The following is a 27,013-nucleotide window of genomic DNA, read 5'->3' on the forward strand; positions in this document are numbered from 1 at the left end:
GGTTTTCTAGGTAGAGGATCATGTCATCGGCAAACAGTGAGAGTTTTACTTCTTCTTTTCCAATTTGAATTCCTTTTATTTCTTTATCTTCTCTGATTGCTGTGGCCAAAACTTCCAAAACTATGTTGAATAGTAATGGTGAAAGTGGGCACTTGTTCCTGACTTTAGAGGAAATGCTTTCAATTTTTCACCATTGAGGATAATGTTTGCTGTGGGGTAAGTGTCTTTTATTTTCATGGTTGCAATCACCATCTGCAGTGATTTTGGAGCCCCAAAAAATAAAGTCAGCCACTGCGTCCCCTGTTTTCCCATCTATTTGCCATGAAGTGATGGAACTGGATGCCATGATCTTAGTTTTCTGAATGTTGAGCTTTAAGCCAACTTTTTCACTGTCCTCTTTCACTTTCATCAGGAGGCTCTTTAGTTCTTCTTCACTTTCTGCCATAAGGGTGGTGTCATCTGCATATCTGAAGTTATTGATATTTCTCCCAGAAATCTTGATTCCAGCTTGTGCCTCATCCAGCCCAGCATTTCTCATGATGTGCTCTGCATATAAGTTAAATAAACAGGGTGACAATATACAGCCTTGATGTACTCCTTTTCCTATTTGGAACCAGTCTGTTGTTCCATGTCCAGTTAAGTGCAATAGGATCAGCATAACACAGAGTTACTGAACCAGTTCATTCCATAGTATCTAATACTGTGTACCTCTAGGTTTACTGAGAAAATATTCTAAGATGATGATATGCTGTGCAAGGTTTTCATAGAATGAAAAAATACTGAATTTGGGGAATAAAGAGTAGGAATCAAAATTCTGGGTTTTTTAGTCCATGAATGCAAGCAACTTAGAGTCTCTGAACTTCATTTTTTAATGAAATAAAATAAATATTACCTGTCCTGTCTCTGTAAAAAGGTGGCAGTGAAGAAGCCTAAAAGCACTGGAGAAAACTCTCTGCAAAAAAAGAGAAACAAATACAAATAAAAAATTAAAGGAAGACACATTCCACTCTCACTCTCTAAGGGTCTCCAAGTTTCCAGCTAATAAGCAGAACTGAAATTGCTGGAAGGTGAGATTAGAAACAAAAAATCAGGAGTCCACAGATAGCTTTAGAAGTAGCAGAAGAGGAAGATGCTTTTATGATGTGACTTTAAATGTGCCACAATGACTCCGCTGATTAAAATCAAAATAATAAAAGAGGACCTTGTCTTCTTACTTACTAATACTCCAAGTCCCCAAAATGAAATATATATCCACTTGACAAAATGAATTACCAATTAAAAATGATCTTAGTTTGTGAGTTCATATCTAATGGCAGAGTTAAATTCATATGTGAAAATATGTGATATGTAATGTGATTAATTTCATAACAGAAGTGCAAACTTCAGTGAGACCAAGCAGAAGGAAGGTAGAATTGGGAAAAGCTTTTCTTAGAACAGGCTTCCCAGCTGAAGGTATCAGAAAAGAATTGGCATGAGAAAATTAAATACCTCAGAAAGGAATACATAAAATATAGGATTATGATGGAAAGGGAAAAAAAGGGTTTGAGAAAATTTCTTGCTTTACTAATAAGTACCTCCCCACTCCACTGGGAAGTACCTCCCACTGCCTGGGAAATCCCATGGATGGAGGAGCTTGGTAGGCTGCAGTCCATGGGGTCGCTAAGAGTCGGACATGACTGAGCGACTTCACTTTCACTTTTCACTTTCATGCATTGGAGAAGGAAATGGCAACCCACTCCAGTATTCTTGCCTGGAGAACCCCAGGGACGGGGGAGCCTGGTAGGCTGCCGTCAATGGGGTCGCACAGAGTTGGACACGACTGAAGTGACTTAGCATGCAATAAGCACCTCTACTTTATTTTTCTTGAACATCTTAGATGAATAACTATCATTGTTTCCAAGATATACTCACTGTTAATTTTCACACTAGATAAAAGCAACTCACATCATCTCAGTTTCACAGTTGGTCATATATAAACCTGTTGCTATCACAAACCAGCTGACAATTCATGGAATTTCTCCTTAGTGGCCCAAATGCAAGTGTCCTGATTTCTAGACTTATATAATAATTTCCTTGCTGAGTTGCCAGATTTTTATACCTCCTTGCCTTTCAATTTCACATATAAATTTTCTTGGGTAAACAGAAAAGCCCTAGAGGATTTTCCTTGTTCTTGACTGCTTTAAGAAAATAGAATTTTAAAATAGCTATAGTTTGTCCAATGGAGAGAGAGAAAGATAGAGAGATAACTTTCAAACAGTTACAGCTCTTCTAAATATCCTAGCAGCTTACTCATTATTTGCATTAAAGTTAAAAAAAAAAAGGCAGAGCAAATAGAACTTACATCCATCTGAGGTAACACATTTCATTATATTTTATTATCCCCAAATCAATTCCTTAAAGCAATGTGTGAATTAAAATGTTTTATCCAGCATTTTCAAGAAACCAATTTAAAATTACACAGCTTATAAAAAATTGCCAGAAATATTGCAAGCAGCCATTAATTTACTCTAAACCAATTAAACTCTACATTAATACATGCAGTAATATACATGTACTTGTTTCTAATTTCCTTTTGTAATTAGGCATGGGTACAAGGCATAGACTGACTTGACAAAAAAAATTTTAATCCTCTTGTTTGGTCTTTTCTTGTCCTCTCTGGCCCCTACTGCTAAGTGGCATAAGTCATTTTGTCCAGCATCACCTTCATTTTTCATTTATAAGAGAAATTTCTTTTAAGCAGTCATCTTTACTATGTAGTGAGTTTCTAAGTGTCCTGAGATTGCCTTTTGTTTAGGAGTCATTTCATCCTGAAATCCATAGGGAGGCACTCCAAGAAGGTTAACAAAAAGTACATAATAAGTGTTCCAGAACTTAAGGTCAACAATATGGGAAAAACAAATGCAAATTGCAATAGTTCATAGTCAAGATCAGTTATATGTTAGGCTTCTCCAGGGAAAAAGAACCAATAGATTAAATTACATTCATCCACATTTTTTCAGACATACCCGGAAATAATGTTTAATCTGGGCACTCCACAGCCAATCAAGTTGACAAATAAAATTAGTCATCACAATTTCACCCCTGGTCAACCTGGCACCCATACATATCTTTTAAAAACATACTTAATCTCCAAATAAAGACAATAAGAAGGTCAAATGTATGCCTAACTTGATAGAACCATCCTTCATAAAACTAAAAGTCCAATAATTCCTTGCCCAGAAGAGGAGATAAATTTGTTGAGTGACATTTACTGTTCTCCTTGATATCTCATAACCTAAATGTTATAATGTAAAATTAGCAATACTTAAATGCTATGACATAAAGCCAATGCATCTTATGTTACATGATAAGGGAATGAAAGAAAAAAAATAAGTGTTTCTACACACATACCATATGCACGAATGTATTTGTAGCAAAATAAGAAGGAATTACTAAAGACAATTCTAGTCATTTCTGTATCTGTTCATGTAGTCATAGCTGGTATTTATATGTACCTTCTTCCACTACTCACACTGAATTCCCTTTACCTTCATCAAGTATCTCAGTAGGTCATGGTCATTTATTTGGTGATGTAACTCAAACTTTCCTTCCTAAGGGTCTGGGCCATTGTAGTCCTGCCTGGACTGAGGTGTTGCAGTTTCCACTGACCTTAATTACAAAAAATGGTAATATTAAGAGATGACCTAAGGCATCCTCTGTATTTCATTCACACACTTTGTAACCTTCATGGTAGAGTAATAGCCTAATTTCCCCTTAGTAGTTGGGATCAATCACCAGGGCCACATGTTAACTCCCTTCTTTGCCTTTGAGTTTACTTGTCTTTGCCTCCTTTCTTTGAATACCTTCCTTTACGTTAAACCAAGGCATGTTATTTGCCTGCAAATTCAGATTCAGATTTGATTCAGAGGTACAAAGAGCCTAAGGTGGTCAAGTGATATTCTAAATTCCAGTTCAAGTGAATCATTATTGTGTCTCCTGGTGGGAGGATTTCTCCCTCTGGAACTATGACCTCTAAGCCAGCAAAGCGTAAAGCTGTTTGAATAGGAGTTTGTTGGTGGGTCAGTAGGAATAATACTGAGTGGTGCCACTCCCATTTCCAACTGTTAATTCCAATATACCCAAATCCTGGCCCTCAGAGAAATAGCCCCATATATTGAACATTGATTCAGAACAAAAACAGTCTTCTAGAAAATCTTGCCCCAGCCCTGCAAAGTATTACAACCTAGCTGATACTGGAACTTAGTCTTCAAAAGACCATTCTGCTGCTCTTTTAGGCCAAGCTGCTTCATGTGGTGAGGAACACGGTAAGACCAGTGAACCCATGAGCGTGGGCCCATTGCTACACTTCACTGTGAAGTGAGTTTCTTGATCAGAACCAGTGCTGTGTGGAATTCTATTCTATTCTGTTCTTCAAAATTGAAAAAGGAAATGGCAATCCACTCCAGTACTATTGCCTGGAAAATCCCATGGACAGAGGAGCCTGGTAGGCTAATGTCTTCAAAATAGAAGACATTTTATAAGTCTGTGAATGGTAGTTTTAGCAGAGAAACATTGTGTGCAGGGAAGACAGATCTGCAACCAGAATAACTTTCTATTCTAGTAAGAACAAAATAATGCCCCTTCCATAATGAAATCTATCCGATGTAGTCAACCTCCCACTAGGCAGCCAGCTGATCACCCTGGGAACAGTGCCATATCAGAAGATCAGTATTGGTTTCTCTGCTACTGGGGACTTGGGCACTAGCCTTGCCAGTGGCCATCTCTGCCTTAGTGAGTGCAAGTCCATGTTGCTGAGTCCACACATAACCTCCACCACTGCCACCATGTCCACTTTGTTCCCAAGCCCATTGGATGAAGACAAGAGTGGCTGGGGAAAGACAGACTGGTATTAACAAAACAAGTCATCCTATCCACCTGATAAAGTTCTCTGCTGATACTACCCTTTGATGAGCATTCACTTGGAACACAAACATTTTCACGTTTGTTGCCCATTCAGAGAGATCTATCTACATACCTTTACCGCATTTTTTTGTCACTAATATTCTAATAATTGTCCTAAGTCCCTGACTATCCAGCCAAATCACTGGCCACCGGCCATGAAGCAGTATATAACCACAAGTCAAACTACTTCTCTTTCCAAGCAAAGTGAACAACACAGTGCACTCTCTAAGTTCTAGAAGCAACTACCACTGAAGGATTTCCCTTCAACCATTGTCCTTTAGGGATGTTTCAGTGAGGAACTACTGTACTACAGCTGTTCATTTGCAGGTGATACCTGCATATTGTGCAGAATCATCTGTAAATCAGGCCTACGTCTTCTTTTCCTCTGTCAGCTGATCTTAGAGAACTCCCCATGAAGCCACAAGTGCAGGTCAGACAAGAGAAGGCCGTGTAACAGGAATGGGGACCATGGTCATTTGGGCTGCTGCTTTATGTAACTATTTTCTTATGCCTTCAGGGCCTGCTTGGGCCCAATCACATATATACTACTTCCATTTGATGACAGACATTGCCATGCATGCCCAACTTTGTGGCTTGGTGGGTCAAATAACACCCAGTACATGAAGGATAGCTTAGGTTCTGTAGTAATTTGGTAGTCCATGGTTAAGTATTTAGTCTCTGCTAACATCCAGCAGCAGGCCAAGAGCTGCTTCTCAAAAGAAGAGTCATTATCTGCAGAAAATGGCAGGACCTTGCTCCAGAATCCTAAAGACCTGTGTTATAATTTACCTTTAGGTATGTGAGACCTCTCCATCATGACTTGATCTCTAAAAGGGCTTCATATCTATCATCTAGAGGAAAATATGATGCTGTGACTGATCTAATCAGTGATTGGAAATTACATGAAGATCCAAAATTTTAATTTGGACACATTTTAAAATCTTGTATTGGCTTCACAAACCCATTTGGAGAATAAGCACCACACATGAAAATTCAAGAAGAATTCTAAAACACAAGAAGTACTGAGACTGTAAATTATTTTTAGGGTAACATTTTAGCTTTTGTCCATCTACAGCATAATTATTAATTAGGCTAAATTCTTTTCAATATTTCATTTGAGTATCTCTTGCCTAAATACTGCTCTAGTTTAGTTTAGTTTTATTTTGTTTTGTTTTTTTAGTACTCTGTAGCATGTATCTTATTTGCTACTGCTTTTCACTGTTACTTGTAGGAATTCTAGAAAATTATCAGTCAGTGTTCCTTGTCAGTGATTCACATAATCCAAGTTAGCCATACTAGTATTCTCTTTCTGTATTAATTCTGGATTAGCACACCCTTGGGCTTCGCTGGTGGCTCAGAGGGTAAAGCGTCTGCCTACATTGTGGGAGACCTGGGTTCGAACCCTGGGTTGGGAAGATCCCCTAGAGAAGGAAATGGCAACCCATTCCAGTACTCTTGCCTGGAAAATCCCATGGACTGAGAAGCTTGGTAGGCTACAGTCCATAGGGTTGCAAAGAGTCGGACATGACTGAGCGACTTCACTTACCCTTAACACACCCTTGTTCTTCCTAACTTACCAAATTTCACTTAACTAGATTTCTAATTGTGGGATAAGTGTATATAAATATAATAATACACCTTTATCTTCATATCTTGAAAGACAAACCCCATCCCTGTCTAACACTGATAAATCAAGCACCATTGGATTTTCTGGATCATATGCCATAAGTGGTGAAGCAACTTGGACCTGTTGCAGACTCTTTTCTTGTTCTAGATTCTATGTAAAATGACTAGGTTTTGGGGTCACTTGGTAAATGGGCTTGAGTACCACAGCCAAATAAGAAATATGTTGTCTCCAAAATTCAAAGAGGCCTAATAGGTACTGTGACTCTTTGTGGGTTGTAGGAAGGGTCAGACATAGCAGCTTATCCTTTACCTTAGAAAAGATACCTCTACATGCCCCACTCCCTTCAATGGAACCTTATAAATTTCACTGAGGTAGACAGAAGATCCATGAATTGTAGTGAGATTTATTTCCTACCTTCTGACATACAAATATCTTGAGTTTACATATAAACTCAAGTTGACATACAAATACCAATGAGTTTAGATTGGTTGCTACTTCTTGCTCTCTAGATCCAACAGCATAATGTCATCAGTGTGATTGACTAGTGTGGTATCTTGGGGAAGGGAAAGAAATAAAGATTCCTACAAACTAAATTATGACACTGGTCTGAAGAGCTGATACACCCCTGAAGTAGAGCAGTGAGTGAAGGTGTATGGCTTGCCTTGCCAGGTAGAAGCACACTAAGTTGGAGAAAAAGGCATTTGCCAGCTCAGTAACAGCATATCAGGTACCAGGGAATGTGTTAATTTGCTCAAGCTAAAGAACCATATCTGGTCCAGCAGGCACAATTTGGAGTCACACATAGCTAAACTTCTGATAACCCACTGTCATTCTCCAAACTCCATCTGCCTTCTGCACAGGTCAAATGGGAGAGCTGAATGGACATGTGGTGGGAATCACCATCTCTGAATCCTTCAAGTCCTTGATGGTGGCACTGATCTCTGCAATCTCTCCAGGAATGCAGTGTTGCTTTTGATTTACTATTTTGCTAGACAGGGGAAGTTCTAAAGACTTTCACTTGGCCCTTCCCACAATAATAGCCCTTATTCCATCAGTCAGGGGACCAATGTGGAGATCTTGTCAGCTATTCAGTATGTCTATTAAAATTATGCATTCTGCAACTGGGGAAATAACCACAAGATGGGTTCTGGGACCCACTGGACCTGCTGTAAGACGGACTTGAGCTAAAACTCCATTGCTCATCTGATCTCTATAAACTCCTTTGCAAACTGGTGGGGCACAGTGATGGCTTGAATTTCCTGGAATTAGTGTCTGTTTAAAGTCAGTGTCCAATAGCCCCAAAAAGGTCCAATTATTTTTTTTTCCCTAACATAGAGTTACCCTGGTTAAAAAAAGAAAAGTCATAGGAAAGACTGGGGAAAAGATTAGTTGCATAACTTTGGTAGTGTACCAAGGGTCTTACCTCAAAGGAATCCACCTTCCCCTTCATTCAAAGGACTCTGGATCTGTAAACTAACTCAAGTCTGTCAACTGATTGAGAGTCTATAACTCTTTGGTTTTATAATTCAGGTTACACGTGATCTCTTGACCAGAACTTTTCTGATTCTACAGATCAAGTAAGAATTTGTAGGTTCCCTATCAATATTTCATACCTAGGAACACTATGATTATTTTACCAACACTATAGGACTGAGTGAGTCAGACTCTTCTCACTGCTGCTTTGACTCCATTGTCCACTATGGCAATGATGCCCACCTGCCTTTGGCAGTTGGTGCCACCACTTGGTCCCTGCCACACTGAGACCCAGTTATTCCTGTTGCATTTAGGTTTCCCAGTTCAGCAGTTGCAGTTCTCCCTGTGAGGTCTGGCCTACAGAGAAGTGTGATCACAAAGCTTTTTAAGGATTCTGGGACTCACCCCACAAATTTATTTCTCACAGTACTGGTTAAAGTTGTGTCTTCTGGACCCTTCCATAATAGACTAATAGGTCTTAAATGACAAATTCATTCTAACATTCCAATCTCCTTAAGCCTTTGAATACCCTCCTCTACATTCATTAAACCCAGGCATTTTCAATTCACTCATAGTGGGTCATCTTTTGGTCCATATTTCAGTCAACCAACCCAAGAAACTTTCAGAGCCCTTCTAACCCCCAGGGGGCTTCCCTGGTGGCTCAGTGGTATAGAATTTGCCTGCCAATGCAGGAGACACAAGTTCAATCCCTGAGTCAGGAGTATCCCCTGGAAAAGGAAATGGCAGCTCACTCCAGTATTCTTGCCTGGGAAATCCCATGGACAGAAGAGCCTGTCAGGCTACAGTCTATGGGGGTTACAAAAGAGTTGGACATGTCTTAGCAACTAAATAACAACAAACTCCCCAAGCTATGACATCAAAAGTAGGATCTTTACCTAGTGAGCCCATATCAATAAATTTAGCCTGATTCAACTTTACATTCTTTCTACAATTATCCCACATCCTTGCATCCATTCCCATACATGTTCCCTATATTTCTGTCTGTATAAATTGGAAAACTTGAGTAGTTCTTTTGGAGTATAATGCATCTTTTTACTGGTCACATATTACACCTCATATTTAAGGACCTACCAAGACTCGAGCCTAGTTAAAGTCTAAAAGTAAAGAGGGTGATGGGAGTGGGTCCTGAGCAGACTCTGGTAGAGATTCACCAGAATTTAGTGGTCCAGTGTCCCCAGCTTCATTAGCATCTTCATGCATGTCCCCATCCCAACTAATAACCCAATTATTTCCCAATAAATGCCCTCACTTCATCAGGAGACACCCTGTGAATCTGGGAGTTCAACTTACATTATAATTCAGTAGTTGCAGGATGAGGCTCTACATTTGATTTTCAGCAAATTTCAGCTCTGTACTACAGGAGATAAGGGTCCTTCAGGATATACATAGAAGTTCTTAGGTTATTTATTTGAATCCCTGAGCTCATCTTTTTCTTTTGTCACTTTGTCAGCTATATTAGAAGCCAATGTCATTATATTCGTTAAATTTCCAAAAACGTTCAAAAAAGTATCATATAAAGTGACACCTAGCTCCTTGCTTCTTATAAGTGATTGATTAGGAATACCCAATGCAAACTAGAGACCCAAGAAAGCTATGGTGTCATTCAGCCTAAGTCTAAATGCCTGAAAATCAGGATAGCCTATGGTGTAAATTCTAGTCTGAGGGTCAGAAGAGATGAGAGGACAGGAGAGGAGAGAACAGGAGAAGGGATATCCCAGCTTAAGCAGTGAGACAGGTAAAAAGAATTAAGAGAGATGAGTTCTTCCTTCCTCCATCTTTTGCTCAGTTCAGGTCTTCAATGTTTTGGACGATGGCCACCTACATTGAGGAAGGCAACCCACTTGCCTGAGTCCACTGATTCAAATGCTAACCTCATCTAGATACATCCTCACAGATAACACCCAGAAACACTATTTCATCTGGGCACCCTGTGACCAGTCAAGCTGACACATAATATTAACGATCACAATTAATATGTTATCCTTAGCTTTACATTTTCAATTATATATAGAAACTGATCTCCAATCCAGGATATTAATATTCTTTTGAAATTCATTCAAAAATAAAGAATATTGACCAACTGTATAAGAGTTACCACATTAATTTCTAATAGCCTACTAAAAATTCTCAGTGGGGTCCAAAACAAGGATATTGAAATTTCTATAAAAATTAATTTGAGTAAAATTTATTATTCCAAGAAAGTTTCAAGTATTTAGTATAGGGAAAGGGAATAATGGTACTGAGTTTCTACTAGATTCTTTAAGTGGATTTGCTAATGGAATTTTTACCAAAAAAAAAAAAACACACAAAAACTTAGCTAATGAGGAAATGTATATTCAGAGTTTCCATAATTTGCCAGTGTCACAAGCTTGTGGCAAGAGGTGAAATTCAAATCTTCCTCTAATCCCAAGCCTGTGTTCTTTAGAAAATAGAAACCTTCTATGGAATGAGTCACTCTTTATATTTGGGAAACATTACTGTCCATACATATATAGACATCTCATGGACTTGAGTACAAATACTGCATTCTGCTTTTTCATTTTTCACATGATTATAGCAAAAATATTTTTCTATGTATAGGTTTAGGCTCTAAAATGCTAAATGTTAACATCTTTCTAATATGTGTTATTGCTAGGTTTTTTTTTTAGGCACCCCACGACCGAGGCCAGGGGCGGTGGCTGGGAGGACCAACCCCACGTCCAAGGAGCCATGGCTGCGTGGGCACAGGAGGGCTTAGAGGAGCTATCCCACGTTGAAGGTCAGGAAGGGCGGCGGTGAGAAGATACCCCTCATCCAAGGTAAGGAGCATTGGCTGTGCTTTGCTGGAGCAGTCGAGAAGAGATATCCCACGCCCAAGGTAAGAGAAACCCAAGTAAGATGGTAGGTGTTGCAAGAGGGCATCAGAGGGCAGACACACTGAAACCATACTCACAGAAATCTAGTCAATCTAATCACACTAGGACCACAGCCTTGTCTAACTCAATGAAACTAAGCAATGCCCGTGGGGGCAACCCAAAATGGGCGGGTCATGGTGGAGAGATTTGACAGAATGTGGTCCACTGGAGAAGGGAATGGCAAACCACTTCAGTATTCTTGCCTTGAGAACCCCATGAACAGTATGAAAAAGCAAAATGAGAGGATACTGAAAGAGAAACTCCCCAGGTCAGTAGGTGCCCAATATGCTACTGGAGATCAGTGGAGAAATAACTCCAGAAAGAATGAAGGGATGGAGCCAAAGCAAAAACAATACCCAGCTGTGGATCTGACTGGTGATAGAAGCAAGGTCCGATGCTGTAAAGAGCAATATTGCATAGGAACCTGGAATGTCAGGTCCATGAATCAAGGCAAATTGGAAGTGGTCAAACAAGAGATGGCAAGAGTGAATGTCGACATTCTAGGAATCAGCGAACTGAAATGGACTGGAATGGGTGAATTTAACTCAGATGACCATTATATCCACTACTGTGGGCAGGAATCCCTCAGAAGAAATGGGGTGGCCATCATGGTCAACAAAAGAGTCCGAAATGCAGTACTTGGATGCAATCTCAAAAATGACAGAATGATCTCTGTTCATTTCCAAAGCAAACCATTCAATATCACAGTAATCCAAATCTATGCCCCAACCAGTAATGCTGAAGAAGCTGAAGTTGAACGGTTCTATGAAGACCTACAAGACCTTTTAGAACTAACACCCAAAAAGATGTCCTTTTCATTATAGGGGACTGGAACGCAAAAGTAGGAAGTCACGAAACACCTGGAGTAACAGGCAAATTTGGCCTTGAAATACGGAATGAAGCAGGGCAAAGACTAATAGAGTTTTGCCAAGAAAATGCACAGGTCATAACAAACACCCTCTTCCAACAACACAAGAGAAGACTCTATACATGGACATCACCAGATGGTCAACACTGAAATCAGATTGATTATATTCTTTGCAGCCAAAGATGGAGAAGCTCTACACAGTCAGCAAAAACAAGACCAGGAGCTGACTGTGGCTCAGACCATGAACTCCTTCTTGCCAAATTCAGACTTAAATTGAAGAAAGTAGGGAAAACCACTAGACCATTCAGGTATGACCTAAATCAAATCCCTTATGATTATACAGTGGAAGTGAGAAATAGATTTAAGGGCCTAGATCTGATAGATAGAGTGCCTGATAAGCTATGGAATGAGGTTCGTGACATTGTACAGGAGACAGGGATCAAGACCATTCCCATAGAAAAGAAATGCAAAAAAGCAAAATGGCTGTCTGGGGAGGCCTTACAAATAGCTGTGAAAAGAAGAGAAGCGAAAAACAAAGGAGAAAAGGAAAGATATAAACATCTGAATGCAGAGTTCCAAAGAATAGCAAGAAGAGATAAGAAAGCCTTCTTCAGTGATCAATGCAAAGAAATAGAGGAAAACAACAGAATGGGAAAGACTAGGGATCTCTTCAAGAAAATCAGAGATACCAAAGGAACATTTCATGCAAAGATGAGCTTGATAAAGGACAGAAATGGTATGAACCTAACAGAAGCAAAAGATATTAAGAAGAGATGGCAAGAATACACAGAAGAATTGTACAAAAAAGATCTTCACGACCCAGATAATCACGATGGTGTGATCACTGACCTAGAGCCAGACATCCTGGAATGTGAAGTCAAGTGGGCCTTAGAAAGCATCACTACAAACAAAGCTAGTGGAGGTGATGGAATTCCAGTTGAGCTATTTCAAATCCTAAAAGATGATGCCGTGAAAGTACTGCACTCAATATGCCAGCAAATTTGGAAAACTCAGCAGTGGCCACAGGACTGGAAAAGGTCATTTTTCATTCCAATCCCAAAGAAAGGCAATGCCAAAGAATGCTCAAACTACCGCACAATTGCACTCATCTCACACTCTAGTAAAATAATGCTCAAAATTCTCCAAGCCAGGCTTCAGCAATATGTGAACCGTGAACTTCCTGATGTTCACGCTGGTTTTAGAAAAGGCAGAGGAACCAGAGATCAAATTGCCAACATCTGCTGGATCATGGAAAAAGCAAGAGAGTTCCAGAAAAACATCTATTTCTGCTTTATTGACTATGCCAAAGCCTTTGACTGTGTGGATCACAATAAACTGTGCAAAATCCTGAAAGAGATGGGAATGCCAGACCACCTGATCTGCCTCTTGAGAAATCTGTATGCAGGTCAGGAAGCAACAGTTAGAACTGGACATGGAACAACAGACTGGTTCCAAATAGGAAAAGGAGTACGTCAAGGCTGTATATTGTCACCCTGTTTATTTAACTTATATGCAGAGTACATCATGAGAAATGGTGGACTGGAAGAAACACAAGCTGGAATCAAGATTGCTGGGAGAAATATCAATAACCTCAGATATGCAGATGACACCACCCTTATGGCAGAAAGTGAAGAGGAACTCAAAAGCCTCTTGATGAAAGTGAAAGAGGAGAGTGAAAAAGTTGGCTTAAAGCTCAACATTCAGAAAATGAAGATCATGGCATCCGGTCCCATCACTTCATGGGAAATAGATGCGGAAACAGTGGAAACAGTGTCAGACTTTATTTTTCAGGGCTCCAAGATCACTAAGATGGTGACTGCAGCCATGAAATTAAAAGACACTTACTCCTTGGAAGGAAAGTTATGACCAACCTAGATAGCATATTCAAAAGCAGAGACATTACTTTGCCAACAAAAGTTGTCTAGTCAAGGCTATGGTTTTTCCAGTAGTCATGTATGGATGTGAGAGTTGGACTGTGAAGAAGGCTGAGCGCTGAAGAGTTGATGCTTTTGAACTGTGGTGTTAGAGAAGACTCTGGAGAGTCCCTTGGACTGCAAGGAGATCCAACCAGTCCATTCCGAAGGAGATCAGCCCTGGGATTTCTTTGGAAGGAATGATGCTAAAGCTGAAACTCCAGTACTTTGGCCACCTCATGCAAAGAGTTGCTTCACTGGAAAAGACTCTGATGCTGGGAGGGATTGGGGGCAGGAGGAGAAGGGGATGACAGAGGATGAGATGGCTGGAAGGCATCACTGACTGATGGACGTGAGTCTCAGTGAACTCTGGGAGTTGGTGATGGACAGGGAGGCCTGGCATGCTGCGATTCATGGGGTGGCAAAGGGTCGGACACGACTGAGCAACTGATCTGATCTGATAATTTTTTTAGGCATTTCCCTAATATTAGGCATCTAAATTGCTTCTGAGTTCTTTATTATAGATAAGTACAAAGTATTCATTCCCTTAGATTTTGTTTCTATTGAGCTATTTCTTTAAGATACAGTTTTAGTTGTGAAATTCATGAGAAGAAAGGATAGAAACAGCTATGTAGCTCTTACTATACACTGTTCTTTTTTTTTTCTCAAACAGATGGACTAATTTAAAATGAAATATTGCTACTTTTAAAAGAAGCCATTGTCAACACTCATATTCTACAATAGGGAGAAAAATATCAAGCTTCAGGAATTTATCACTCCAAGTGTTGTTGTGAATTGCCCTTGAAAAAGATAGTGACAGACCTCCTCCTCTCCCTTGAATTATATTGCATCCCAGAGGACTGAAATGGTCATTAATTTTTAATATTATCTCTTCTCGGTGAAAAGTAAAATGAATTTCCTTACATATTCCTGTAGGATCGAAGTCCTAGAAACTCTGAGATTTCAAAGCATCTATAGTGAGTCTAGAAAATATTACCCAGCTGCTGAGTTCCTGAAGGAGATTATATAGCAGGAATATGAGCAATTATCACCCACACATCAATTACCATAATAAAAACTATGGAGGTCTGTACAATGCTTTCCTGTTTAGACAATATTTTTTCATCTTTTGATCTTGGAGAAGGCAGGGGTTGGCGGAGGGTAAATTACACTGGTTTGGGATTTGTGAGATACAGAGGACTGTATGCCAGGAATAAAGGTTGTGTCTATGTCCTTGCTGAAGCTAACAGTCTCATTAGATTAAAAAGACATCACACATTAAAAATTAGCTGTATGCCAAAGAGGGTGACATTAAATACTTTACAAGCAAAAAATATAATAAGTGTCAGAATATAAAAGAAGAAAAATTTAATTGTTCTTGCCTTGAGTGATCAAGGTAGTTATTATTGCTGAGGTATGGAAACTCCTTTTCAGAAAAGTCATACGTGATGCATGTCCCAGTTATACTCTGGCCCTTCTGCTATCCTCCCATCATCACCTCAGTGCACCTGATCCAGGCCTTTGGGAGCATCCCAAGTGGTTTCCTTTAGGAAGGTCAGCCAAGTTCTGGAATCTCACACTTCCTTGGCCATCTCTGGAAGTAGACTTTTTAGCAACTTGAGACCAGAGTGCTGTGCCCAGTGACCCTCCACCACTCTGTAACCAAATATTTCTCCTGCATCAAAACTAGCCAATGCCTAAAAACTTTGGTCATGCCTGAGTATGAAAAATATCAAACTATAAGCATGGGCAGTGAAAGTTGCTGCTGACACAGGGAGAAAACTAAGTGCATCCATTCATTCAATGAATACTTATGGAATACCTACAAGACATCTGGCACCGGGTGCTTATACACAGCATTGAAATATGAAGGGAAATGTAGCACTTAATTCTGAATATAGGACAGAAAATATTCACATAATTTATCTGCAGTAAGAACAAAGAAAATAACTTACTCCAATCCCCTTATTAAGAATATCAAGCAACTAGACTTCTGGTTCAAGATGGTGGAGTAAAAGGACATGTGCTCATCTCCTCCTGCAAGAGAACCAAAACTGCAACTAGCTGTTGAACAATCATTGACAGGAGGACACTGAAACCTATCAAAAAAAGATACCCCATGTCCAAAGACAAAGAAGCTGCAGGGAGAGGATAAGAGGGGTGCAATCATGATAAAATCAAATCTGATACCCACTGGGTAGGTGACCCATGAACTGGAAAACAATAATATCAAAGAAGTTCTCCCACTGTCATGAAGGTTCTGAACCCCACGTCAGGCTTCCCAACCAGAGGAATTGACAAAGGGACTGGGAATCTCCAGGGAATCTGTCTTGAAGGCCAGCGGGATATGACCGTAAAAATTCCACAGTACTGGGGGAAAACAAGACTCCAGTCTTGGAGGACACAAACAAAATCTTGTGCACACCAAGACCCAGAGGAAAGGAGCAGTGATCCCACAGGTGACTACATATTAAGTACCTAAGGCCATCAAAATGACTTACTCCAGGTTGATAGGTAGTTAGGGTCCAAGCCAGATCTTAGAACTCAAATCATCTGTGCTAATTCATCATAGCCAAAGGTTCCATGAAGACACTTTCATAACTTTTGCCTTGTTGAAATTTTCAATTCTCTTCCCTGAAAGAAATTGTGAAAAATGTCTCTCAATGCAAAAGTACTTTTTGTTATCTTTCTTCTTATTATATTCCATGGTTATAAATTCTTCATTATCTAATATTTATTCTTCAATGAAGTGGACATGAGTAACTAGGTAAACATCTACAATGTTTCACAAACCATTATAGGGGCTCAAATAATGGAAAAATTATTAAAGCTGTATTATTCAAGATAGCCACTGGCCAGATGTGGCTAATTGATTTTAAATTTTGAATTTAAATCACATAAAATTAACTATTCAGTTCCTCAGTTGCATTAATTGTGTTTCACACATTCAGTAGCCACAGGTAGCCAGTGGCTACTGTACTGAACAGTGAAGATATACAACATATCCATCACTGCAGTTCTATTGCCAAGTGTTGTATTAGAGTAATGAACCCACTTTCCACCCTGCATTGTAAAGAATAAATTAACTTGCAAAAAATTCATTTTTTCCAATACATTCTGCCTTGAGTAATAAGATATTTGCATAAAGATATGCAGGGAGGATTTTACTGAGAAGCAATACAAGGGAAATACAATCATCTCATGTTTTCTTGCTTTCCTATGTGCAAAACTGAATGCTTAAATGACATTCTTTAAATGCCACAGATGCTCAAAGTCTTTCTTTCATATAATGAGAGTTTGAAAGCTTTTCCATAAGTCATGTCAAACGGTTTATGGAGAAAGAGCATTATTCCTCCCTGGTGGCTCAGCAGCAAAGAATCCGCTTGCAATGCAGCAGATGCTGTAGGAGCCATGGGTTTGATTCCTGTATTGGGAAGATCCCTAGAGAGGGGAACAGCAACCCATTCCAGTATTCTTGCCTGGAGAATTCCATGGACAGAGGAGCCTGGCGGACTACAGTACATAGGGTTTCAAAAGAGTTGGATATGACTTAGCAAGCAAACAATAACAGCAACAACCAAGCATTACCATTCACCATAATACTTACTCTCTAGCACATATATTAAATATAAAACAAGTAATATATACTAAAGAAAACACATATGATTATTTAGGAAGAAAAGTTATTTCCAAGTGGCTATGGCAGCCCACTCCAGTACTCTTGCCTGGAAAATCCCATGGATGGAGGAGCCTGGTGGGCTGCAGTCCATGGGGTTGCTAAGAGTCGGACACAACTGAAGCGACTTAGCAGCAGCATCAGCATTCAAATGAAAAACCATAAGAGGAAAAAGATAATATTTTTGATTATGAATATTAAATTGGGCACATCCTTTTTCCAAAAGTAGAGAATTTTGAAGAAAATCATGGAAACCTAAAAATACGTTTATGCAATACATTATAGTTGCAAAAATTTTAGAAAACCTAAATGGCTGTCAATATAATATTAACAAAACAAAATATTCACTTCTGCAAAGATATCATATTAGATAGACATAAAAGAGAATGACCAAAACAAATGAAAACATTGTCTCCTCCCAAGAAGGAACAGTATTATTTCACATAAAGGAAATAAAAAGTGTGCATATACAGAAAAGGAAAGATAACCCTAAATACTAATGTTGGTCAATAGTATTTATTTACCCTGTAAGTAAATAAATAAATAGTATTTATGTACCCTGGTCAATAGTATTTATTCTGGTTGTCTACTATCCTCTATTTCCCTCTTGCCCTCTCTCTTTTGGTCTCCTCACCTGTCTTTGCTGATTGCTTTTTTGATATTGAACATGTACTACTATGGCATGCATGTGTGCATGGTCAGCTGTTTCCAACTCTTTGTGACTCTATGGACTGTAGCCCATCAGATTCTTCTGTCCATGGGATTCTCCAGGCAAGAATGCTAGAGTGGCTTGCCATTTCCTCACTATTAGTATAATGTAAAATGTATTTTCTTAGCAAAAAAAAAAAAATGATTTCCCTAACTGGATGCCATTTTAGTACAGAGTTCAAATAACAAATACATGATTGTATAAACAAACAAATAAACAGAAATAAATTTAATTAACTTTCCCAACATGCCTAAAATACAGTTTTGGGACGCTGTTAATAAATGAAATAGAGTTTACTTTTGAGTATACTATACCAAACAAGAAGTCCATGGGGTTGCAAAGAGTCGGACATGACTGAGCAACTGAACTGAACTGAATACCAAACAAATCTATAAAGAATCAAGCTTTTACTTAGTTACTGGCCTTCATTAATAGTATAAAAGGGCCAATGAGAAGAGCAAGGGGAATTTAGAAATAAAAAGAAAACTGCAACTAAGGATATATAGATTTATACTATGGCACTGTGTCCTGAGAGAGAGAACTATTCCCCAAGTTTGAGTTTTAATTAGATTTTTGAAACCTTGAAGGTGAAACAAAAACAAAAAATCAATAATGGTAAACAAAGCAGTTTACATGCCCATTAGTCAGGTTACCAGCTTTGTGTATCTTTTTAAAAAAATATTTATTGTGCAAATTGCAGACAATAAATGAATTTTCTAAAGAATACCTTTTAAAAGAAACTGAAATATTGTAAAAATTCTTTCCTTTTACTTTGAACCTTAATGAGATCAGGTTCCTATGGTTATTACAAATTGGGGAGGGAAGAAAGAAGAATAGATGAAGTGGGTGGTGATGGGAGGAAAAGGCCTAAACCATTTCAGTAGAGTAAAGACCAATTTCATTTTAATATAATTTTTAATGGCTGTTCAAACTCCTATAATGCATCTACACAAAAGACTTCAGTTAATGTGTGTGTGTATTTCGAACAGTTCCCCTCTTCGACCCTCCAGTTTAATTTCCGTTCTTCAAATGAGATGAATGGAGCGTGAAGCAGGTCATATCTCAATGCTGACACATGGGTTGCTGATAGAACTCACAGCCTGGAGAAGAAGCCAGTTTGGAGATTAAATCAAAGCAGCTCTGAATAGATGGGAGGTCAGCCAGGGCCAGCTTTGACATTTGATAGGACCTTGTGATCAATCAGACCTTTCTTCACTCTTGCAGTCTTCCTTATGACAGTGGCCCTAAAAAACAGATGGGCTATGTTACAGAGTGCAGGAGAAGCACTAGATTGTGAAAGGAGATAGGTGTCAATACTATCAAAGGGACAACTGTTATTTGAAGCAGCCAGCAAATCAGAAGGCCCTGCTTTGCTGAAATTGCTATGCTAAAATGTGCCTTCCATGATGTGGAATTTGAGCCTTGAGAATGGTGAGATAATTTTGAACGGCTTTTAAAAATTTCTTACCTCCTATCCATTAAACTGTATACTTTGAACTTTCCTAATATCCTAAAATTAAATTCTAGCCAATCTTTATGAATAATCTGTGTTTCCAGCAAAGCCGAGCTTAGTCTTTGCTGTATTTCTTTGTTTCTGTGTTTTCTGGGGCACACACACACACACACATACACATAAAACTAACACATGATAACCTTTGGAAGAAAGGAATCAGAGGGTATTAATGTGCAGCACTTGCTGGGTGGGGATCTGAACATGGTTTCAGGAAATCCCCATCACATCGCCAAGAGGGTCATGAAAAATGAATAGCCCTGGAGCAGCACCGTGACAGACTGTTTTAGTGAGTGGTAATGGGCCATCTCTAGGATGACAGGCCATGTTTTATAACTGTGCAGGCTACTGGCTATCACACCATTCATTATGCCTGCCTGATTTAAGGGAGATGCATTTTACAGGGGTGACATGGGAGCAAATTATTTTCAGGAGTATCACATCTCTCCCTTCTCCTCTCCACCTACCTCTTCATCATACCCACCCTCATCCTAGTCACAGAAGCACCACTCTCCTATTTACACAAGCACATTCTCTGAATTCTTCCTGTCATAGAGCATTTCATATTCCAAACTGACCTCTCCAAAATGTCTCACCCCAATGTACACTGGGATTGGAAAGCTGTAAGGTGGGAGCCTGCCCAAGGAGGGTTTAGATAGGAAAGCATAGCACAAATTCACTCTGCTCCCTCTCCTCTATGAAATGTCTTGTTGGGAGACTGTAAGCCAAGATCACTTGGCCTTACCTACAATTACTGAGCTAATTTGCAAGGCGAGTTTCCAAAGTGAGATTTTTGTTTGACATGGACTTCAACTTCACAGAGAAGATAGCATTTAGGTCCCATTTTGCTTTCTGGTTACAGTGGTTTGTCATTAGCTAAACATGCAAAATTGCTCAATCTCTCTGGACAATTTCTGATGAGAAACCAATTGCACATAATTTTTTCCAAGTTACTTTCCAGCACTAATACTTTATGATTCAAATTCTATTAAGACAGAAACACAACAAAATTTTCTATCAGCAGATTAGATATTCTGATAAAAACACTTTCATAGAATTTGTTGATGAGCTAACCGTAGCAATATGCAAAATTCTACTTGAAAGAAAAAAGAGTGTTTATATTTATCAGAAGAGTTATCATTAGAGTAATTTGTCTATAATACACAATTTAGGCACCTTAAGTTGTTAAGGGAAAAAAATAAACTTTGTATTTTGCACTAGATTATTGAGGAAAAGATACATACAACATATTTAGATTTTAACTAAATTAACTCAGCTGCCACCTTAAACATAGCTGTGATACATAAGTGGTTAAATAAAATAAGGTATCCACAATAATATTTTCAGGGTCTATATCACAGGCTTTTCTGAATAGATGGTAGTTACTCTGATAAAATTTTCCAGAGAGAAACATAACACAATCTAGAGACCTTTGGATTATGAAATGCAAGTATATTTACGTGTATGCTTAATTTATGCAAATTGTGCCCTGATTCTGGCCCACAAGAGCTCAGATGTTTGTGAGAATTTAGAGATTATTTACAGAGAGCATTTTTGGGGGAATAATTTTATCATTGAAATGTGACACAAATCTTCCAAAATGGTAATTCTCTCTAGCAAGCTAATCCTTCAAGAGGTTTTTATGTCTCAAAGAAAGCTGTGTGTAATCAAAAGACTTCACAAAATACATGTTGGTTTGAATCATTCTCTATAATTCCATTTAACTATTGCCAACTCCAGAGACAGTCACAATTGCCCTGTATCTTGTGCATATCTGATAAAGAAATCAGAAAGACTTGGCAGTTGGCAGTTGAGTAGCTAAAAGAGGAAGGAAAAAAAACAAACAAACTTTGCTGGTATTTCCCAATTAACTTTCTTTTCAAGTGAAAATTTGAAAAGAAAAAATAAGAAAACTGAAAATGACCTAAAAACTCTGGTGTAATAAGATAAACTTTGGCCTGATCATCACTCTGTTAATTAATCCATAGTCTGAGTATGAGAAAGTTGACCAAAAACACAGGGATTGTATTTTCCAACAATTATTTTTTTAAATTATGCTAAAATTTAAAAGTGAGAGATATATGGAATTCAATTGTAAAAACAATAAGTTTGCTGGAGAATTAGAGGAAAAAGCAATTACAAATAAATAGTTAAGAACTTTAACTAAAATTCCATTTTTAAAAATGGTACTAATGCCAAATTCTTAAAAAAGATTTGCTTTCTCAAGTAGAACAGAAAGTTGTTAATATTATGTCCATTGTATTTTATTTCAATTGTCTTTTAAAAATAACATACAAGTGAGTCAAGGACATTTGTCAGAATGACCCTAAACACGTAAGGCTTGTTATAAATGCTCTAACACATGACAGTTTAAAATAAATGCCAGCTCCCTTTTCCCTTGTGAAAAAGAGTGTGGTGATGGTCTTGGGTACAGGCTGTTTTGGAGTTTTGGTTCTAGTCAACCCAATGTCTCTATAAACTCTGAGATGGAGTCCTTAGGATCATGTGCTACTGATACTAAAAACCAGTATAACTGTCCAGTTCAAATATCTCCCACATTCTGGACAACATTTAAGATTAGCCAAAGTTTTCTTAGGGGTAAAGGCTATAATCTGGTGACAGTTGATTTCAGCTTGGATAATCGCCCCTCCCTTCAAAATCATCATAGCCTCAGGTTTGGCAAAGGGGCCTCTTTGGATTCAAAACCCACCTCAGGCTGCCTCCATACAGACACTGAAAGGGATAACCCTGGTTCTGTTTCATCAGCATTGGGACATGAAAAGATTTCACCCTGTTTAATAGTGTGTTTTAGGCACAGGAAATCTTCCTGGCCTAGAGTGATTAAGAACTCAGGCCTTACAGACAGGCAGGCCCTGAGCTCAAATTTCAAATCCACCTCCTACCAATATGTGACATTTGGCAAATCTCCCTAAATTAGGAGTAATAAGGATATCTACTCCAAAGGGTAGTTATGAGAATTACCTAAAACGATAATATAAAGCAATTTCCACAGTGCCTGGTACAGATATAGCATACCATAAAGGTAAAGGTTAGCTATGGTTAAATATTAATCCAACCCATTTTACCTTTGAGTATTCTAACCTGGAATACTCAACGGGAACATCATATGAAGGGAACATCATACCCATCATGCCTTTTTTAGCTATCATTTTATATTTAAAAGAATTAATCAAAATATAAAGTAAGATAGTGGAGAGGTAGAAGATCAACTTGAGGTTGGTCCTCTTCAAAAGGTGACTAAAGGATTCATTGACAATGTCATCCTATTAAATGGACTGGAATTGCCTCTTCATAAAATATTGCATACCAGCAATTAGAATATTTTAGTGCGGTTTATTCTCTAGAATGAATTCCCAGGTAGCGCAGTGGTAAAGAATCTATCTGCAAAATGCAAGAGGCGCAAGAGACACAGGTCTCTCTTCCCTGGGTCATGAAGATCCCTTAGAGTAGGAAATGGCCACCTACTCCAGTATTCTTGCCTAGAAGATTCCATGGACAGCAGAGCCTGGTGGGCTACATACAGTTCATGGGGGTACAAAGAGTCAGACCCAACTGAGCAACTGAACACATACAAGTATGTATCAGTATTTATACTCATACATCCTCTAGAACACAAACGTATTTTGATCCATTTCTGCATCATAAATTATCCTACCATTTAGAGGCTAAAATTGCAAAACACTTATTATCCAACAGGTTTTATAGTTCAGAAATCCAAGAGCAGATCACCTGGTGAGATCTGCCTTAGATTTTGTTATGAAGTACATTCAGTTTTGGCTGAGGCTGCAGTCATCTCAAGGATTGACTGAGGAGGATCCAAGCTTATTCACATGACTGTTGGCAAGTCTCAGAAAGTCTGCTTTCAAGCTCACTTCTGTGGAACCCACCCCAGGGCTGCCTCCTGACATGGAAGCTGGCTTTCCCCAGAGTGAGCCATTCAAAATAGTGAGAGAGTTTCACAGATGAAAATCAGTCTTTTATTATCTCATCTCAGAATTGACATCTCATCACTTCTGCTGTATTTTACTTATGAGAAGTGAGTCAAAAAGCCCAGACCACTCTTAACAGGAAGAGATTACATAAGAGTGAGAATCCCAGTAGGCAAGGATAACTGGGGAGCCACATATTAACAGAAACTACCTATAATCTATCCTCTGGATCTCAGTGATTTTTATCCCCCTGAAATACAAAATAAATTTTTATTGTCCCCAAAGATCTCAAAATTCATATCTCACCTCAACATCAGCTCAAAGCACTATATCTCATCATCTAAATAAAGCCCAAGAATGGATGAGCTTCCTCAAGTAAAATCTTTTAGTACAGTTCTTTGAGGCTTGTAGACCTACGAGACAAAAGAAACAAATAACCTGTCTCCCTACCCCACTCGCCCAGCATGTAATGGCAGGACAGGCATAAAATAACCACTATTGACAGTCTTGTTCAAAGTGGTGGGTGAGAGACACAGAGGAATTAATTAGTTCTATGGAAGTTCTGAAATTCAGCCAGGCAAATATTAGAAGCTCTTGACTAGATCTCATATCAGAAATAACTCTTCATGTTTCTCTACTTTGTCCACAAGGCTCCTGGTTCTACCCTCTGAGTCATCTCTCCATTTTCATAAAATGCAGCACGTGTTAAAATTCTGGTGATTCAAAGGTCAGTCTCTCCCCATTAATACTATCTCTGCTCTCTCAGTCCAAACCAGCAATGCTTCTGCCTATATTTAACAACTTTGTGAGTTTCCTATAGAACTTCTTGATGTCAAATCCAGTAGACAAAAAGCATACCCACAAACCTCTTCTGGATAAACCCCTCCCTTTTTAGGGATTCTTTGGAGATAACTAAAGGACAATGTCCTGAAAATTCCTAGAAACCCTACTATTTGATTGAGAGGTTCCTTGGAATGTACTTAATTCCTTCAATGGGCCTTAGTCTGTTGGAAGGTTCTTTGAGGCACTACCTCAGATCTTTTTAGTCCAGTTCAGTCACTCAGTCATGTCTGACTCTTTGAGACCCCATGGACTGCAGCACACCAGGCTTCCCTGTCAGTCAGTTGTTCACATCAGGTGGCTGAAGTATTGGAGTTTCAGCTGTAGCATCATTCCAATGAATATTCAGGACTGATTCCTTCACAATTGAGTGGTTTATCTCCTTGAAGTCCAAGGGACTCTCAAGAGTCCTTTCCAACACCACAGTTCAAAAGCATCAATCTTTTTAATAGATGGAATTTAATAGATCTTTTAAAGATCTTAATAAAAGATATGGTAGTTACACTCTGAACTTTATCTCTTCCTTCATACAATGTTTTCCTAAAGTTACCCTAGATTTGATGTTTGTTCAGAGAAACCGTGTTTTTTTTTTTTTTCTTCTTCAGTTTTAGCATCTTGGAACATCTGAAGAGTCTGAGAGCTTTCAAACCATCATGTATGCCTTCTCTTGGTTTGATAGCTCTTTGCTGAGTTTCTCTTCCTCTCTCTCATCTCACATTTTATTTCAAGTAGCAAGAAGAAACCAGGTGTTATCAAAACGCTTTGCTTGGAAATCTCCTTAGCTAGAGCCTCCAGTTTATTAGGCACATTTCCTAGTTTCCATATTATCAAAAGTGAAGGTACTGCTAATATCTGCCCTTTACTGCAACTTCCAAGATTTCTCTCTCATTCTTCTAAGTCTTCACTATCAGTCTCTACAAAATTCAAAATTCTATGAATAGTATGTTCAAAGCATTTTGAAGTTTTCACCCACACTATCCTCAAAATTCTTACAGTGTTTCCTACTTCTACACTCTGCCTGTTTCTGAAGCCATTCCCACATTTTAAGTTTTGTTGTGGCAGAACCACTTATAGATGTCAAAATGTGCATTATCCAGGAGGTAGAGTTCATGCAATATTTAGACAAGGAAACCCTTTAGAATAGATAGACTTGGTAGATTAGATAGATAGATGATAGATCAATAGATTGATGTTGATAGATAAATAGAGAGACAGGCTTTTTAAAAAATAATATCTGACATTACACAATTCTGAGAGATGCTTAATCAGCCTCCATAAGGCTGTTGTCTATAGTTTGACACTGCAGCTTGGGAGTTCAACACAAGCAGTTGGAAAGGGAAGATTGATATAAAGTGGATAAGATAGAAGACAAATTGAAATTCACAAGCATGACTTTAGCCCATGAAAACAAACATTAGAAACTGTTTAATTAATGCAAGGGTTCTTCAACATTCGCAAATCAATCAATGTGATACACCACATTAACAAATTGAAAGGTAAAAACCATATGATTATCTCAGTAGATGCAGAGAAAGCCTTTGACAAAATTCAACATCCATTTATGATAAAAACCCTCCAGAAAGCAGGCATAGAAGGAACATACCTCAACATAATAAAAGCCATATATGATAAACCCACAGCAAACATTATCCTCAATGGTGAAAAATTGAAAGCATTTCCCATAAGGTCAGAAACAAGACAAGGTTGCCCACTCTCACCACTGCTAGTCAACATAGTTTTGGAAGTTTTAGTCACAGAAATAAGAGAAGAAAAGAAATAAAGGGAACCCAGATTGGAAAAGAAGATGTAAAACTCTCACTGTTTGCAGATGACATGATCCTCTACATAGAAAACCCTAAAGACTCCACCAGAAAATTACTAGAGCTAATTAATGAACATAGTAAAGTTGCAGGATATAAAATTAATGCACAGAAATCTCTTGCATTCCTATACACTAACAATGAGAAAATAGAAAGAGAAATTAAGGAAACAATTCCATTCACCATTGCATCAAAAAGAACAAAATACTTAGGAATAAATCTACCTAAAGAAACAAAAGACCTATATATATAAAACTATAAAACACTAATGAAAGAAATCAAATGACACAAATAGATGGAGAAATATACCATGTTCATGGATTGGAAGAATCAATATAGTGAAAATGAGTATACTACCCAAAGCAATCTATAGATTCAATGCAATCCCCATCAAGCTACCAATGGTATTTTTCAGAGAACTAGAACAAATGATTTCACAGTTTATATGGAAATTCCAAAAAACCTTGAAGAGTCAAAGCAATCTTGAGAAAGAAGAATGAAACTGGAGGAATCAACTTGTCTGACTTCAGACTATACTACAAAGCTACAGTCATCAACACAGTATACAGAAATATAGATCAATGGAACAAAATAGAAAGCCCAGAGATAAATCCATGCACCTATGGACACCTCATCTTTGACAAAGGAGGCAAGAATATATAATGGAGAAAAGACAATCTCTTTAACAAGTGGTGCTGGGAAAACTGGTCAACCACTTGTAAAAGAATGAAACTAGAACATTTTCTAACACCATTCAGTTCAGTTCAGTCA

General features: G+C 38.4%; 1 long non-coding RNA gene across 1 annotated transcript; it reads right to left on the bottom strand.

Moving 5' to 3' along the window:
• Positions 1-217: 217 nt before the first annotated feature.
• Positions 218-19,637, bottom strand: LOC133254560 (uncharacterized). The gene is made up of 4 exons (XR_009738724.1): positions 19,220-19,637; positions 16,239-16,371; positions 15,693-15,774; positions 218-952 (listed from the first exon to the last, which is right to left on the bottom strand). It is a non-coding gene; the product is annotated as an uncharacterized LOC133254560 (long non-coding RNA).
• Between the last annotated feature and the right edge of the window lie 7,376 nt (positions 19,638-27,013).

This window comes from Bos javanicus, chromosome 1 (genome assembly GCF_032452875.1).
Source record: "Bos javanicus breed banteng chromosome 1, ARS-OSU_banteng_1.0, whole genome shotgun sequence".
Classification (NCBI taxonomy): Eukaryota; Metazoa; Chordata; class Mammalia; order Artiodactyla; family Bovidae; genus Bos; species Bos javanicus.